This window comes from Protomyctophum parallelum, assembly GCF_964188405.1.
Source record: "Protomyctophum parallelum genome assembly, chromosome: 17".
Lineage (NCBI taxonomy): Eukaryota > Metazoa > Chordata > Actinopteri > Myctophiformes > Myctophidae > Protomyctophum > Protomyctophum parallelum.
In genome coordinates this window covers 47,545,243-47,553,755 of record NC_139719.1, presented here as the reverse complement: position 1 = coordinate 47,553,755, position 8,513 = coordinate 47,545,243, and the positions used below count along the sequence as shown (strand labels likewise).

At 41.5% G+C, this 8,513-nt stretch overlaps 1 long non-coding RNA gene across 1 annotated transcript; it reads right to left on the bottom strand.

Moving 5' to 3' along the window:
- Window positions 1-738: 738 nt before the first annotated feature.
- Window positions 739-5,822, bottom strand: LOC310874177. Its single transcript, XR_014570541.1, has 4 exons — window positions 5,753-5,822; window positions 2,477-2,573; window positions 1,990-2,076; window positions 739-845 (listed from the first exon to the last, which is right to left on the bottom strand). It is a non-coding gene; the product is annotated as an uncharacterized lncRNA (long non-coding RNA).
- Window positions 5,823-8,513: the final 2,691 nt, after the last annotated feature.

The window sequence follows — 8,513 nt, the reverse complement described above, 5'->3', positions numbered from 1 at the left end:
TCATCAGATGTCCGGCTCCATGCTCGCCTCTCCTTGGAGGCCAGTTGGGTCAAAACACAGTTTACCACATTGTGACAGCTGTAGTGAGTCTACAGTCCACCTGCCTGCTGGCAATATAGCCTGGTTGTGATATGTAGATGTGATTGATACGTTTGTTTTTTTAAGTAATTCTATAATTACAATACAAAGTAATTGTATTTATTTTATGTATTACTATTGTATCAATTGTATTTTATATATTACTATGTTATTACTAATTTTATGTATAACTTTATTACGAATTGTATTTATTTGATGGATTACTATGTTATTACTAATTTTACTTCATGCATTACAAATTGTATTTGTTTTATGTATTACTGTTATTACTAATTTTATTTTTATGCATTTATTTTATGTATTACTGTTATTACTAATTTTATGCATTACTATATTGATAATTTAATTTATTTTATGTATTATTGTCTATATTAATTATATTTATTTTATCCATTACTAATTTTATTTTATTTTGTGTATTACTTATTTATTTTATTTATTTTATTTATTTTATTTATTTTATTTATTTTATTTATTTTATTTATTTTATTTATTTTATTTATTTTTTACTATTTTAATTTACTTTTATTTTAATTTATCTATTATTTATCTATTTTTTATCGTTCGTTTTATCCATTTATTTATATTATTATCTAGTTATTTATATTGGTTTATTATTGTATTGTTTATTATTTTCAAAGAGCCCTGATTGATCACATCTACATATCACCACTACCAGTCAGGATCTGAGTGACTCAGAACCCTGGTGACCTCCAGATGGAGCCACACAGGAGACCAGCAACGTCCTGAAGAAAAGAAAGAAATGCTCATTACTACTTTGGTCATAAAACAATATTGATTGAAATATTTATTAACAGTTTGCAGAATTACAGTACATGTCAAGCACAAACTCAATACAAAGACTGTTAACTGTAAGTGGACGACCCAATTAAGCATTACACTTGTTTACAAGAGGGTCCAACATGTTCAATTAATCAAAACATTTAGAGACGTACAAATAAGACACTATGGGGAAGGGAGGGAAAATAAACTTATACAGTGAGGGGGAAAAAGGGAGTCAAGGGATTCACATGTCTTAATGACTGTTGGTAGGGCGTTCCACATTTTGGTGGCATACGAGTGAAAATAATTTAGTCCCTTGTTAGTGCCGAATCTGGGTTGTACATGGTTCGTTGCACTCCCTCTGGTGTTGTGGGTGTGGACTTCGTTAACATTAAGGAAGTATCTAGACAGGTACATGGGTATCTTGGTGGTGTATCGAATCTTGTGGACCAGACCCATTGCAAGATGCTGTACTCAGTCGTCGACCCTAAGCCATTCCAGCCTGTCAAAGTGGGCAGGAGTGAGGTAGGTTCGGGGGGTGAGGCCAAGTAGGAGCTTGACCAGTTTGTTTTGGGAAGTCTGGAGCCTAGTTTTAAGGGCCTTTGAGGTGCTGTGGTACCAGGAGGTGCATGCATAGTCAAAGAAACTTTGTACGAGGGCTCCCGTTAAGGTCTTCAAGGTGTTTTTGTTGAACAGTGAGGAGATCCTGTAAAGGAATCTTGTTCTTCGGTTGACTTTTTTGATTACGATGGTGGCCATTTTATCACCGGAAAGATTAGCCTCCAGGATGGAACCTAGGTAGGTAATTTCATCTTTACGTGTGATAACATTGTCACCAACTCTAACCAAGAAGCCATTTGCCTTGCTGAGATTACTATTAGATCCAAAGAGAATGGATTCAGTTTTTCCCAGGTGTAAGGATAGTTTGTTATCAGCGAGCCAGGTACAGATTCTACTGAATTCAGAGCTGAGGGCCTTTTCAACCTGCAGTTTGTTCCTGTCCGAGACTAGCAGTGCCGAGTCATCTGCGAACAGGAACAAGAACAAGTTGCAGTCACAAGCTGATGTCATGATCATAGTGTGTGTGTGTGTGTGTTGTATAGTTACCTTGCTGTGATGTAACTCCAAAGGTGATCAGAAATAGTTGCTCCATTGGCTAGAAACGTGCTCTTCACCGGCATGATGATCTTGTTCCTAAAAAAAGTCTGTAGTCAACCCTAACTGATTACAGAACATGATATAAAAACACAACTAGAAGGATTTAGGCCGGTCACAATTACCTAATCGCCAAGTAATACTTTTTTAGAGATAAGTCATAATCGTCTCCATGTTGAAAATGTTCATATATTTTCAAACATTTTAAAGAAATAATGGAAGCAACTGATCTACAAGCTCTAAATGTGTCACTTTGTAATTTACTTATCTTTTTTAGTGTATAAAGTTATTGAATTATGCCATGTGCAGCTTTTTGTTTACAAAGCCTACAAAAGCCAAGGTTTTATTTAGAATGTTAGTATGACGACAATTAAAATCGGCCATTATAAAACCTTAAATTCTGACAGGCCTAAACGGGTTCCAGTGGCGTCTACCGAACCTTCCAGCTCCGTCCGAGCCTCCCAGCGACCCAGAAGTCCTCAGCGGAAACACCCGGGGAAAGCTTCGGATCTCGGGCATCGGCTGAGATCTCCATTCTAACAAAGAACGAAAGAGACACACCACAAATTAGCTTTGCTGTGTGTGCGTGTCCTGTCACAACATACACATGCACTTACAGTAACGTTTAAGAATAGGGATCGACCAATTATCGGCAACGGACGATTATTGGCTTTTTACGAAGCCTAAAAAAGCCCTAACCCTAAAGCGGTTCGTACCGTTGAGTTCCTCATAGGGATGTCAGTAACGGATAGTTTCCCAACCGGTTACCCGTTAGGATTAACCGGTTCATTAACGGATAGTGGTTGATTTTTTTCTTTTTTTAATAGGCTACCCCAAATGTAATATGCATGTATAGCAGGCTACATAATTAAAGTTGGTAGACGAATGGCATACATTTATTTATGCTCCTTTTATAAAAGACAAACAAAAAAGCAACATTTAACAATATAAATAAATTGTTGTAGGCTTCTGGCTTAATCATCAATAAACAACGCATCGCATCTGCATGATGCATGCATCTGCGCGTCTACAGTACAGAGGTCCGCCGGTTCTAGTCCAACAAAACATAAATAAATCCAGTCCAGATCCGAGCAACCTATACCTATAAAGCCACTGGACGCATGGGCTAAGCCTTTTTTTATTTTTAAGGAAGATCAGCATGCATGTCACCGTGTTCCGTTTGTTGACTTTTCGCTGACGAGAAAACCCTCAAACATCGATAGCACATGGCTAACTTTTGATAGCCGTAAGCCGTGCCAGTGTGGAGACGGATAGGAGGAGAAGGAGGAGGAAGCGGCAGCGGCGGCTGTAAACGTTCTCCCTCCAGGCCAAATGGCCAATAATGGATTTAATAATGTAGGTCTCTGCATTGATACGGTCGACATGTGTTCATCTCGTCTCGCTGTCACTCGCTTACATTTTGACTACCGCAAAGCTACCGTTGTAACTTGTAGCCAACTAGCCATTGAAGTACAACAGAGAACGGGGACATTGAGCCCGAGCGCTGTTCATGTAGCCTGGAGTGCGACAAGCTGGGCGGCGCAAATAGCAATTTTAGGCATGTGTGCAACATGACAACTGTTTTAAAGTATTGTACAGTGACAACTACAGTCTCTGTAATGTTTATGTTGTACTATTACTAAAAACGATCTAAAATAAAGGGATTTAAGATCAGAAGACGCATTTATTATTATGCAAATTAACCGTTAAAAGCTGATAAAAATATCCGGATGTTTCTTAACGGTCGGCTAACCGGTTAACCCCTGACATCCCTAGTTCCTCACCAGGCAGGCCCAGGTCCGAAGTCCTCCAGCGTCTACCCAGATCTCCGTCCTCCGTCCTCCCATCCATCCATGGACAGACCTGCAGATCTCCATCTCTAGAGGCTCCAGCTGTGTCTACTATGATCTCCATCCTGAGAGAGAGAGAAAGAAACCATTAGCTCTACAAGCTCACAACATGTTGCAACGCAGTGCGAGCTTGTAGATCTGCTATTTTTGCTGAACGCTCCCCCAGAATAGGGATGCTGGGGTTAAAGTGGTTACAAAAGTGTCATTAAGACTTTGATTAGCTTGGAAAGCTGACAGACATTCAACCACAGTGCCACTAGGAGGCATCAACACATGTACAGTCCTCAACATCTTTTGTAATTTGTATTCAAGTGCTTCTAAAAGCAGATGAGATATTGACTCTCAAACTATTGTGCGGAGTCATTTAGATTTACCATAAAATATTTAAAACATTTGGATTACTGTAAATGGCATTCTTCGTGCCATAACAGAACAAAAGCAGTTATCCATCCTCAGAAACAAGCAAGAACTGTTCCTACTCACAGCTCATCAGAGTCCTCTGAGGAAGCCCCCAGGGGGGGGGCTTTGGAACGGATCTCTGTCCAGGGAACATCAGCTCGTCTATCGATATCTCCATTCTAACAAAGAAAAAAAAAAACACACCAAATTAGCCTTTCCGTGTGTGTGTGTGTGTGTGTGTGTGTATGTGTGTATGTGTGTGTATGTGCGTGCGCCCCCTGTCCAGCAACGGCGTTCCAGCGACATCCACCGCGATCTTCATCCTAACAAAGAAAGATTGATTAGAGTGACCAAGAGCCAGATATATATTCTATCCTGTCACAACATATATACATCCTAGTACATCAAACTTTTATTTATAGAGAACATTTAAACAGAAGCTAAACATAACACTTACAGTAATAAACGTTTAAGTTAGGGTTCTTTTTGACAGGCCTAACAGGGTCTCTTACTTTGAGTCGTCTTCAGAGGAATGCAGATTCCTGGACAGCGGGAGACCTGCAGTACATCTGGAAGAAAGACATAGCGGTTATCATCTATGAACGGCTGAAGAGCTTCGCACATCACTCCCTTGTTGTTGCTGCCAATAGTCTACTGTTAGGTTCTTAGCTTACTTCTTATTCTTGATGACAATTGTTTATGAATTTGATGTATTACTATGTGTTGTTGCTTACTGTAAGTCACTCTGGATAAAGTATGTGATAACTGCCTAAATTGTTGAAATTCCTAGACGTGATCAATTAGGGTGTGCTCTTCGGTGATAGCAGTGGTGTCATTTGTATATTTTTACAGTCCCATTCCTCCCCATCATATCTTGCGGTGAAGCTGGACAGAACACTGTCCTTTAAACAACACCTGACAGCGTCAAGAGAAAGACCACCACCTGTGCCGCACCGATACGGCGTCTAGCCGGTACCGAGGCTCTACAAGCTCTAAATGTGTCACTTTGTAATTTACTTCTTTTTTAGTGTATAAAGTTATTGAATTATGCCATGTGCAGCTTTTTGTTTACAAAGCCTACAAAAGCCAAAGTTTTATTTAGAATGTTAGTATGACGACAATTAAATCGGCCATTATAAAACCTTAGATTCTGACAGGCCTAAACGGGTTCCAGTGGCGTCTACCGAACCTTCCAGCTCCGTCCGAGCCTCCCAGCGACCCAGAAGTCCTCAGCGGAAACACCCGGGGAAAGCTTCAGATCTCGGGCATCGGCTGAGATCTCCATTCTAACAAAGAACGAAAGAGACACACCCCAAATTAGCTTTGCTGTGTGTGTGTGTCCTGTCACAACATACACATGCACTTACAGTAACGTTTAAGAATAGGGATCGACCAATTATCGGCAACGGACGATTATTGGCTTTTTACGAAGCCTCAAAAAGCCCTAACCCTAAAGCGGTTCGTACCGTTGAGTTCCTCACGGGGCAGGCCCAGGTCCTAAGTCCTCCAGCGTCTACCCAGATCTCCGTCCTCCGTCCTCCCATCCATCTATGGACAGACCTGCAGATCTCCATCTCTAGAGGCTCCAGCTGTGTCTACTATGATCTCCATCCTGAGAGAGAGAGAAAGAAACCATTAGCTCTACAAGCTCACAACACGTTGCAACGCAGTGCGAGCTTGTAGATCTGCTATTTTTGCTGAACGCTCCCCCAGAATAGGGATGCTGGGGTTGAAGTGGTTACAAAAGTGTCATTAAGACTTTGATTAGCTTGGAAAGCTGACAGACATTCAACCACAGTTCCACTAGGAGGCATCAACACATGTACAGTCCTCAACATCTTTTGTAATTTGTATTCAAGTGCTTCTAAAAGCAGATGAGATATTGACTCTCAAACTATTGTGCGGAGTCATTTAGATCATAAAATATTTAAAACATTTGGATTACTGTAAATGATGGCATTCTTCGTGCCATAACAGTACAAAAGCAGTTATCCATCCTCAGAAACAAGCAAGAACTGTTCCTACTCACAGCTCATCAGAGTCCTCTGAGGAAGCCCCCAGGGGGGGGGGGGCTTTGGAACGGATCTCTGTCCAGGGAACATCAGCTCGTGTATCGATATCTCCATTCTAACAAAGAAATAAAAACACACCAAATTAGCCTTTCCGTGTGTGTGTGTGTGTGTGTGGGGGGGGGGGGGGGTGTGTATGTGTGTGTATGTGTGTGCGCCCCCTGTCCAGCAACGGCATTCCAGCGACATCCACCGCGATCTTCATCCTAACAAAGAAAGATTGATTAGAGTGACCAAGAGCCAGATATATATTCTATCCTGTCACAACATATATACATCCTAGTACATCAGACTTTTATTTATAGAGAACATTTAAACAGAAGCTAAACATATCACTTACAGTAATAAACGTTTAAGTTAGGGTTCTTTTTGACAGGCCTAACAGGGTCTCTTACTTTGAGTCGTCTTCAGAGGAATGCAGATTCCTGGACAGCGGGAGACCTGCAGTACACCTGGAAGAAAGACATAGCGGTTATCATCTATGAACGGCTGAAGAGCTTCGCACATCACCCCCTTGTTGTTGCTGCCAATAGTCTACTGTTAGGTTCTTAGCTTACTTCTTATTCTTGATGACAATTGTTTATGAATTTGATGTATTACTATGTGTTGTTGTTGCTTACTGTAAGTCACTCTGTATAAAGTATGTGATAACTGCCTAAATTGTTGAAATTCCTAGACGTGATCAATTAGGGTGTGCTCTTCGGTGATAGCAGTGGTGTCATTTGTATATTTTTACAGTCCCATTCCTCCCCATCATATCTTGCGGTGAAGCTGGACAGAACACTGTCCTTTAAACAACACCTGACAGCGTCAAGAGAAAGACCACCACCTGTGCCGCACCGATACGGCGTCTAGCCGGTACCGAGGCTCTGGTGTTCCCCACCGCTGAGTACTGTGCCCCAGTCTGGAGCCATAGCCCTCATGTTGGTTTTGGGGCTTTTTATGCCTTTACTGATAGTGAACAGTATATAGACAGGAAAGGGGGAAAGAGATGGGGAGTGACACGCGGCAAAGGCCGTCGGGAGTCGAACCCGCAGCACGCCATCCGGCTGGCTTGGCAGCCTAGGTGCCCAGACAGTTGAGCTAACCATCCGGGCCACACTTAAATATTTAATTGCAATTTATTTAAGCGACAATAATCGTCCAGTAAAAAGAAACCTCATAATCATGAAAGGCCTAGAGTGGTTCTTACTGTGCGGTTCCTCACCGGGCAGGCCCAGGTCTGAAGTCCTCCGGCATCTACACAGATCTCCGTCCTAAGAAAGAAAGAAATAAAGACCAAATTAGCTTTTGTTGAGCTGCATATTCAGAACCACTTAAACGCTCTATAGATTTGATAAAACAGACCTTTAAAGAGAGCATTTGGTATATGCTCCGATTTCACTCTACACAAATTGATTTGCCAAAAATAGCAGATCTACAAGCTCACAACACGTTGCAACGCAGTGTGAGCTTGTAGATCTGCTAATTTGGCTGAACGCTTCCCCCAGAATAGAGATGCTGGGGTTGAAGTGGTTAACAAAAGTGTCATTAAGACTTTGATTAGCTTGGAGAGCTGACAGACATTCAACCACAGTGCCACTAGGAGGCATCATACTGCCATGCTATACTTCATACCATAACAGTACAACAGATATCCATCCCAACAAGAAATATTCCTACTCACAGCAGAAGTCCTCCGGGAGGGAAGCTTTGAAACGGATCTCTGTCCTTCCACGACGTCTACCATGACCCATCCACCCTAAGGAAGAAAGAACGAAAGATTAATTAAAGTGACCAAGAGCCAGATATACGTACAGTGTGTCCTTTCACATCATACACAAAATGTATAGAGAACATTTAAAACAGAAGCCGACCATAACACTCACAGTAATAGAAAAGTCTAAGTGGTTTCTTACTTTGAGCCGCCTTCAGAGCCCCCCATGCAGATTCATCCATGGACAGCGAGAACTGCAGATATCCACCTGTAGGGGCTCCGGTTGAGCCTCTCAGCATCTGGAAGGAAGACATGGTGGTTATAGTCTATGAATGGCTGAAGAGCTTTGCACATCACTCACATGTTGCTGCTGCCAATAGGAATTTGTGATGTCTGTGTGGCGACAATTGCTGTTTTTTTATAATACATACAATTTATATAGCACTTTTCAAGGTACCCAAA